At 54.5% G+C, this 9046-nt stretch overlaps 1 long non-coding RNA gene and 1 pseudogene across 4 annotated transcripts; one reads left to right on the top strand and one right to left on the bottom strand.

Moving 5' to 3' along the window:
• Positions 1-1440: 1440 nt before the first annotated feature.
• On the bottom strand, positions 1441-4722 carry LOC142093839 (uncharacterized). 4 transcript variants are annotated; one of them, XR_012677547.1, is made up of 3 exons: positions 4625-4722; positions 2644-2890; positions 1441-1667 (listed from the first exon to the last, which is right to left on the bottom strand). It is a non-coding gene; the product is annotated as an uncharacterized LOC142093839 (long non-coding RNA). The 4 variants fall into 4 exon arrangements; XR_012677545.1 differs by having other exon boundaries at positions 2644-2965; positions 4625-4641; XR_012677544.1 differs by having other exon boundaries at positions 2644-2988; positions 4625-4639.
• On the top strand, positions 2104-3871 carry LOC142093837 (uncharacterized; annotated as a pseudogene).
• Positions 4723-9046: the final 4324 nt, after the last annotated feature.

Below are 9046 nucleotides of genomic sequence, written 5' to 3'. Positions count from 1 at the left end.
GACAGCTGGACACCTGGCACGTGAGGAGGAGCGGGGTGGGGGGCGAGGGGTGCTTGGGCCTTCGAGAAAATGCCAGGTGGGGGAATCTCAGTTTCTAGCCAACTACCTCGGTAAACTCCAATTCAGGTTTCTTTCAGTCACGAACCAGTGTGCGGCCCGGCACCGGCGCTGCTGGCGGCACTGTTGGCAGGGTGTTGAGGACAGAGCCGAGGGACGATGCGTGGAGCCCTGCGACCACGCGTTGACAGCCTCTGGACTTTCCACTTCTCTGTTCAAGACTTTGGTCCCAGACCCAAAGCTACTGCTATGCTCTTGATGGCAAAATGTTGTTGCTTTTGAGTTTCCAAATGGTAACCTTTTTGACTTTGTCTTAGAGAATTTTTGTAATTAACTTTGCGTAAGCAGCTCTGCTGTTCCCACTAACGCCTCTGAACTCTGTTTTGCTTTGGACCTCGCTGACTTTTCTCATCTGTAAATGAGAATAAACGTTGGAAGGAAGCTGGCCTGTGCCTCTGCCCCTCACCGTGTCCACGGGATGGGTGGCAAGCAGGAGCAATGCCCCTGTGCCCAACATGAGGGGCATTGCTGCAGCCGGGGCCACCTGAGCAGCGTCCGGCTGCGCTGTACCGAGAGCCCCAAGCTCCGGGCGAGGGGCGCTTGGTGTCGCTGGGCACTGCGCCCAGTCGCAGGGATGTCCCTGCACCCCAAAACCCTTCTGCCTCCCTCTGGCCCTCGCCGCCTCGGGGTGTTCGAGGGGGCAACGGTGGCGAAATGGCAGAACCGAAGCGACGGCGCTTTCCGAAGCGCTCGTCCTGTGTTTGAGAAAAAGCGAAGCACGGCCGCTCTCACGTCAACAGAAAAGCCACCAAGGTCCACCCAGAGCTATTTTAAATCCTTGTTAGTGACTTGCCCAAAAGCATCTAGGAAGAAAGCAAAGAATTACCCTCTAAATGCTGTTGAGCAGGAAGCTTCGACCTGGCACCTTTGGAGGTTTCCTCTCCAAATTCTCCCCAGTCTCTCCCGTGTGTGGTGTAGGATCCCCGAATCCCCTGCCCAGCACGGGAGGGCACTGGGAGCTGCAGAGGGAGTGTGCGTCGCTCCCAGCTCTTCCTGCCCATCTGTATTTTGTCTTAGCAAATGAAAACTTGAAGGCAAAAGAGGGGGGGATTAAAATAAAAACCCCACGCTTTTTCCCCAGGCATCTTGTGAAGGTGTCCCGGCCGGCAGCCGTGGGGAGCGGGCAGCAGGCAGGGAGGCAGCCGCGTCTCGCTCGCTCTTCCGCTGCTTCCAGTCTTGCTCCCACAGAGAAACTCTTACTTGTATGACATGGGCTTTTCTTTTTCTTCTCTTTTTTTCCTGTTTGCGTGTAAGCAATATGTTTTCAGGTTTAAATGGGGGCGGGGGTGGGAAAGGGGATTAAAACAAAAAAAAAAAACTGGGTAGAGCTCAAAAATTAAGTTTTACTGTATAAAGTTCTGTGGCTCGCATCCCTGGCTGCACAGTAGCTTTAGAGTCCAGTTTTTTCTAATATTTGTATTCTAATTTAATTGCTTTTAAATTTTCCAGGCCAAGCCACTGTTTGGAAACATCATGCTTCTGTTACTGCTTTCTGTTTGAGTTGGCCAGCTCTTCCTGTACATATGTTTTTTCTTATATCCTGTTTTTTTCTTTTTTTGTAAAGAGAAGAGAAAAAACAAAAAGAAAATTATTTTTCTTTCCCTCAGTACACATTCTTCAAAGTTCAAATTATAGTGTTTGTTAAATAAAAAGAAAGATTTACATTTAAATTCAGTGTCGGCTTGTTGGGATTTCTCCCCGCTGTCCCCAGGAGCTCCCTGAGCTCGCCTCAAAATGGGCCGGGGGGGGGGAGGGGGGGGGGTCCTGTGCATGGGGCAGGGGTGTCCCAGGGCAGCCCCTGGCTCCCCCTGGGAATTGGGGGGCAGCCGGCCCCGACACCGAGGTGGGCACAAGGGCCGGTGCCAGATGCCCCCGTCCCCACGGGCACCTCGGTGCCGCTTCGAATTCCTCCACCTCCAGCGGATTAATCATTTTATTTATGAGGCTTAAAGGTCCAAATCCCGCTAAACCCGGGGCTTTGCCAGATAAACAGCCTGCTTTGCGAAGGCAGCCCGTTTGTGAAAACACAATTAGCAAACCCTGTAATCTGCACTAATTACCGGGCAGGGCCAGGAGGTCTCCCCTCCGGCTGGCGGCGGCGCGGGGACCATGGGGGACGCGGTGCCCGGGGGACGGCGCCTGCCCGGGGCCTCCTTCACCATCGAGTACCTGCTGTCGGAGCGGGGTGATGGGGGGCCCCGCACCCCCTCTCCCCCCGGCCGGACCCCCCGGCCCCCGCCGGAGCCCAGGGACAAGCCATCGCAGTCCTACATTGCCCTCATCTCCACCGCCATCCTCTCCTCCCCGGAGAAGAAGCTGCTGCTCTCCGACATCTACCAGTGGATCATGGACAACTACCCCTACTTCAAGAACAAGGTGAGCGGCCGTGATGCTGGAGCAGACCCGGTTTCTGGGGTTTTTTTTTCCCCTGGTTTTGCTACGGTTTTGGTGGTTTGGGATGGGCAAACTGGGAGCTGAGCCCAAGGTGCTGGTGTCGGGTTGGGGACAGGGCTGGGTTTGACTCACCACGGCTCTGCTGACCCCAATCCACCAGGAAAACGTGTGTGCCGGCATCCGGATCTCGGGACAGTTTCAAGCGGTGCCAAGGGGCTGGTTTCTCCAGGCGGGTCGGGTGCCGTTCACTCTGGTGCCTACTGACATCCCGGAGGTGCGTGGGGCGGGCGCGGTGGGGCCGTGGCGGGCGCGGGCTGGCTGACGGCGCCTTTCGGCCCAGGAGAAGAGCTGGCGCAACAGCGTCCGCCACAACCTTTCCCTTAACGAGTGCTTCGTCAAAGCCGGCCGCAGCGACAACGGCAAAGGCCACTTCTGGGCCATCCACCCCGCCAACCTGGAGGATTTCGCCAAAGGCGACTACCATCGCCGGCGGGCCCGGCGGCGCGTCCGCAGGTGAATGGGGCTGGGAGAGGGTCCGGGGGGGGGGTCACAGGGGGGTTTGGGGTTCAGGGCTGACCCGGGTGCTCTGTTTCCCCTTGCAGGGTGAACGTCGGCTACTACCACCCCTACGCCCTGTACGGCCTCGGCTGCTGCTGCCCCTGCTGCCCCCCGGCGCCCCCCGGCCCCCCCCTCGCCTTGCCTGTGCTGCCCCCCCTTGCCCTGCCCGCAGCCCCCCACCGCTGCCTGCCCGAGCGGGTGCGCTGGGGCTGGGGACGGGTCCCCGCTCTCCGCGGCCCCGGTCCCCTCCTTCCCCATCCCTGGCCCCCCTTCCTGTAGCTCCCCTCCCCCGCCCAGATAGGGCCCCCGAAAACGTGGGGGCAGCTCCAGGCAGGGACACTCTGGCTGTCACCTGCCCCATGTCCCCCCCCCTCCCAAAGCCAAGGGGTCGCGTGTGTGTCCCCCCACATCACCAACGAACCCCCCACGTGCCAGGGTGCGGCCGGAGCCCGGGGTACACATCCCCCCGAGGGGACCCCCCCGAAGACCCCCCTGTCCCCATGCCCCAAAAGGGACCCCCCCCCCCCCCCATCTCCCTGGGGTCCAACCTTCGCGGGGCACCCCAAGGTGGGGGGACCTACTGCCCCACAGCCCCCCATAAGGCCCAGGGACCACATCCCACCGCTGTCACCCATGGAGAGGGGTGTCCCCCCCCCCTCCCCCCGCAAGCCCAGGCACATATGGGGCTTAAACCCTCCAGCGGCAGTCCCCTGCCCTAATTATTTTCTTACTAATTGACCCTGACGCCCCTAATGAAAATCGCGGCTCCCAGGTGTTAAGCGGCATTAGGGCGTCTCGCTAAGAAAGACGACTCGGCCACTAAATCCTGGGAGATAAAACCCCCAAAGCTCTTCGCGCTCCCGAAAACTAGGAAGCTTATGACACAAATTAATCCCCAGGACCCCCCCCCCCGGCCATCCCCCCCCTCCCCCCCCCCCGAAGGGCACGGCAGTGCCCTTCGGGGGAGGGGGGAGGGGGGGGATGGCCGGGGAGGGGGGTCCTGGGTGTTTAGGGGGAGGGGGTTGGAAGCCCGGCTGGGTCTTGCTCGGGGACAGGGTGGCAGCAGGATTTTGGGGCTCTGGATCATGGGGTCCCCTCGGTGGCCCCCCCACCCCCTGCCTGCCTCAGTTTCCCTCTTTGCAGCTGCTCCCTACCCCCTCGTGGGGGGGGTCCCTACCCCAAACCCCATCCCCGGGGGTTCCTTAAACCGTGGCCATCTGGGTGCTGGTGTTTGCCCCGGCCCTAATCTGGGCCCAAATGGGATTAGGGCCCCGCACCCCCCACCCTCCCCCCCGCGCCTCGGCCCCCCCAGGGGCTCAACCCCCCCACCAGTGGGGCCGGATCCAGGACTGGGCAGACTGGGAGGGGGCACCCAGCTCCACGCTGGGGTGGTGGGACACACACCCCCCCCGCCATTATTTTGCGAGGGGGGTTTTCTCCATCTGGGGAAACTGAGGCACGGCGACAAGCTGGGACCCCCCCCAACACACACCCCCCCCCCCGCGGCCCTGGACACCCCCAGATCAGGACTGACCCCCCCCACCCCGCGGCTCACCCCGTCCAGCGCAGCCCCCCCCAGCCCGGGCAGCTCCCACCACGTCTCCAAACCACCAAAAAACAAGGAAAAAAAAAAAAGAAAACATCATAAACCAGCCCCAAAATAGAGGGGACCCCCCTCCGCCCCCCCCCAGGGCTGGCGCCCTCGATAAGCTTTTCCCCTCCCAAGAAAACCAAACGGCTGCGTGCGTATTTTTAATATATAGTTTATTTTCTTTTTTTTTTTTTTTTAAAGCCCCCCCCCAAAGTGCAATTTTTATTATTTTAATTTTTTTTTTTTTTTTTTCCTCGTCTCCCACACTTTATAAAGAACTATCAAAGTTACAATCTATGGAATGTCTTTTCTGTGCTTTTTTTTTTTGTTTTTTTTTTTTTGTTTTGTTTTGTTTTTTTTTTTAATATTCCTCTCGCCTCGCTCCTTTACCCAGATATACCACAAAAGTAGTTTACACATAAAAACCGCTGAAACCTTGCGAGTGCTTTAGATAGAGAATCTCTTTAATAGATTATATATATAAAGACGCAGAAAAAAAAAAAAAAGGAAAACAAACAAAAAAAAAAGAAATAAAACAAAAGGAAAAAAAAAAAAAAGAAGAAGTGGCCCCATCCTCGCTGGGTCCCGGCCAGAGCTCGGGCTCACGCGTCCCCCCCACCCCAGGAGAAGTTTAAGCTCTCGCTGTGTGTGTGTATATATATATATATATCTATTTATTTTTGTTTTGTTTTTTTTTTTTTTTAGAAAACACAACTTTAAACGCAGCATTTTTGCTACACGGCCCCCCCCGGCTCCCCCCCTCCCCCCCCCAAAGCTCCATCTCGTGACGCCGTGGTGATTTGCCTTTTTTTTTTTTTTTTTTTAAAAGTGTTCCTCTTTATTTAAATAAAACTTCTCATAATAAATCGAAAATATAAATAGATACGATATATAGAGCTCTATAGATATTCTTTTTTTTCCTTATTTTCTTTTTAAATAGTCGAATCAGGCCTCGGGGGGGGTTGGGTTGTCCCAGCTGCCGGGGGGACCCTCACCCCAAAGGGGGGGAGCACTGACCGGTGGGTGCTGAAGGAGAATTGGGGGGGGGGAGAAGAAATAAGCCCTTTTCCTGCGGAAGAACGCCCCCCTCCCCCACTGCCCAGCGGGGGGGGCAGGACACCCCCCCCGCCCCTGCACCCCCATTCCTGGGGTGGGGGGGGGGCCTGGATGCAGCATCTTTACAAGCAGCGTGGGGGGGGGGAGGGGGAGGAGATGCCCCCCCTCCCTCCCCAAAGCCCCCCGGCCCCGGGGGGGGGGTGAAGCCCCTGCAACCCCCCCCCGCCCCCCCCTTTTCACCACCCCTCCGACCCCAAACTACCAGGGAATGACCCCAACCCCCCCCACGGTCACCAGTCACTTCTGGGGGGGGGGACGGGACACCCCAACCCTGCCTGGTGTCCCGGGCTGAGCCCCCCAACCCCGGGCTGAGCCCCACACCGCTGCGGGGAGGGGGGGGGCGGGGGGGGGCTGGTTGGTTTTTTTCCTCTTTTGTACCAAAACCGCCTTAATTTTGCCTTTTTTAGTCTGATCGTCCCCTTTGGGTTTTGGCTGGGTATTAGTAGCAGTATTATCCTTATTAAATTGTTTTTTTTTTTTTTTTCCTTCTTTTCCCGCCCCGTGTAACTCAGCAGGATCTTTGGCAACACTTTCTCACAACCTGAATTAAAAAAAAAAAAAAAAAAAAATAAAAAAAAAAAAAAAAAGACAATTTAAAAAAAAAAAAAACGATGACAACGACTCCACCAAAACCCTCCCGATGCTGAGCTGCAGCGGGGGGGGATGGGGACAAACCCGGGGGGCTTTTTGCCCTTTTTTTTTTTTTTTTTTCTCCTTCTTTTTCTTTAGTGCAAACTCAAAACTTGTGCTAAAGTGTTGCCGGGGGGGCCGGGGGGGGCCGTGGGGACGAGGACGTCGCAGGCGTGGGGACGCTCTCGCCGTGGGGAATCCTGAGACTAATTCTCTCTCCTCTGACTTTTTGTGCCGTTTTCTCTTTTTTCTTTTTTTTTTCCCCCTTTTTCCCTGTTTTCTTTCCCCCCCCCTTTTTTCTTTTTCCCCTTCCGATTTCTTTTTCCCCTTCCGATTTCTTTTTCCCCTTCCGATTTCTTTTTTCCCCTTCTGATTTCTTTTTCCCCTTCTGATTTCTTTTTCCCCTTCCAATTTCTTTTTTCCCCTTCTTCTTCTCCCTCCTTCTTCTTCCCCCCCCCCCTTTTTTTTTTTTCCCCTTTTCCCCTCCCTTTTGCTCTTTCCCCCCCTCTCCCCCCTGCCGCCCCAGGAACCCACAGGATTTAGTCCCCAAGTGCCCTTTGCCCTGAACCCCCCAGACTTTCCACGGCGGGGGGGGGGGGGGGGGGTTGGGGGGGGGGGAGGAGAGAAAAGCAGCAGCGAGGAGCTGGGGGGGGCAGAAAAATTAACACAAACTAGAAAAGAGATACCACAACTCCGATTACAATAAAGAACCTCAAGTAAGTGTCTATTTACAAATCCACACTTGATTTTTTTTTTGTTTTTTTTGGTTTTTTTTTTTTTTTTGTTGCATATGCCAGAATTAGCCAGTGCTACGCAGAGGTTCAGCCCGGCCGGGGGGGGGTTATCTCCTGCAGCCCCCCCCCCCAGCCCCAAGCCCCCGCTGCCGGGATCCGGGATCCGGGTCCCTCCAGCACCTTCCCAGAAAGATTCGATGCCCAGATTTGAATTTGCCCGGGCAGGGGGGAGCGGGAGGGATGCAAAGCCCCTGGGGAGCATCACGGCCCCCCCATGGCGGGGAGGGGGGGAAGAGCCGTCTGGACTAGCACTGGCTAGAAAACATTGGGGAAAATAAAAGAAAAATTAAAAAAAAAAAAAGAAGAAAATAAAAAAAGAGAATAATAAAGGGTGCGGGGAGAAATGAACAATACACAAAATCAAAACGAACCCCCCTGATTCCTGCCTAAAATTCAAGCTTCCGTGGGTTTTTTTTTTTGTTTGTTTTTTGTTTTTTTTGTTTTCATTCGTGAAGTGCAACGACTCCGGAGGGTCTGGTGTCAGGGCATGTCACAGAACCTAATTAGCATCGTTCCTCCCATCGGACACCTTGCGGCTTTTATTACTCCATGAAATATAACTTGGATTCTGCCTATGGTTTTTTTTTTTTTTAAATATATATATATATATACACATTTTTCTTACAAAAATAAATTTAGGATTTTTTTTTTTTAATAATATTTTTTTTTTCCGTAGAAGTTGGTTTTGACTTGTAAACATGTTTTGCTTTTGCTTTTTAAATTAAGATAAAGTGATCTCAAAGTACCCGTTCCATCGCAAAGTGCTAAGACTTCTTTGTTTGTTTTTTTTTTTTTTATTTTTTTATCATGTGGTTTTTTTTTTTATTTTTTATTGCTTTTTCTGCATTAAATAAACATCCATCTCTCCCCCACCCCCACCACTCAGCCCTCCCCCCCAGCACACACTCCCCTCTCACTCCCTCTCCAAAATACATTCGGCCAAACCTGCTCTTGCTTTGAGAGTAAAAACAAAACACTAAAAGGAAAAAAAAAAAAAAACCAAAAAAAAACCAAAAAAAAAAAAAAGGAAGAGAATCTAAAAAGTGCTTTCAAAATAAAAGGGCTTAAAATCTCTTTTTCATTTAAAAATGTGCATTTAGAAAACAGGTGACCAGCTGAAAGGTGCCTTTTCTTATCGTCCTCTGCTAACCCCGAGGGTTATATACCCGCCTCTAGAGCCATATAGCATCTATATATATATATATATTTTTGGGAATGGGGCTGGGGGAGCTGGGGCCGCCGCAGCTCGCCCCCCCCCCCCGCCCAAAGGCCTCCTGCTCCTTTAAGGGAGACCTCAAATAACCTTTTTTAAAAGGAATTTGCCATTTTTAGGCGCTTTCGGGGCGTGTGGGAACACTGCTGCGCTGACCAGTGCCTAAAATATACTGGGGGGGGGGGAGGGTTCGCCCCCTCCCCACTCCCAGCCCCAAATTTTGCCGAGGCAGCGGGTGCTGGGAAGAGGCTGGTGGGATCCGTGCTGTGCCGGATCCATCTCGGCCCATTCCCGGGATCAGCCGGGCACCCTGGGATAGGGACGGACGCACCCTCGCCTGGCGTTATCCGCACCGGCACGGCTCCGGCACCGGCACGGCTCCGGCTGAGCCGGTGTCCCCGGCCCCGGGTGTCCCCAGCCCCGGGTGTCCGACACCCGCTGCCAACAGCAACCCTGCAAAATCCTGTTTGTCCGCTCACATAATTAGGCAATTTTAGGCAATTTTCGGCAATTTTCTACACCGAGCCACTGCCGTCGGCTCTTCCCTCTGGCAAATTCGGCTTCGCAGCGGGGCTGGCGGGAAGGACCCACACCCCTCACCCCAAAAAACCGACCCCGATCTCCCTGGAAGGA

Source organism: Calonectris borealis, chromosome 28, assembly GCF_964195595.1.
Source record: "Calonectris borealis chromosome 28, bCalBor7.hap1.2, whole genome shotgun sequence".
NCBI classification, from domain to species: Eukaryota; Metazoa; Chordata; class Aves; order Procellariiformes; family Procellariidae; genus Calonectris; species Calonectris borealis.
This window is presented reverse-complemented; position numbering and strand designations above follow the sequence as displayed.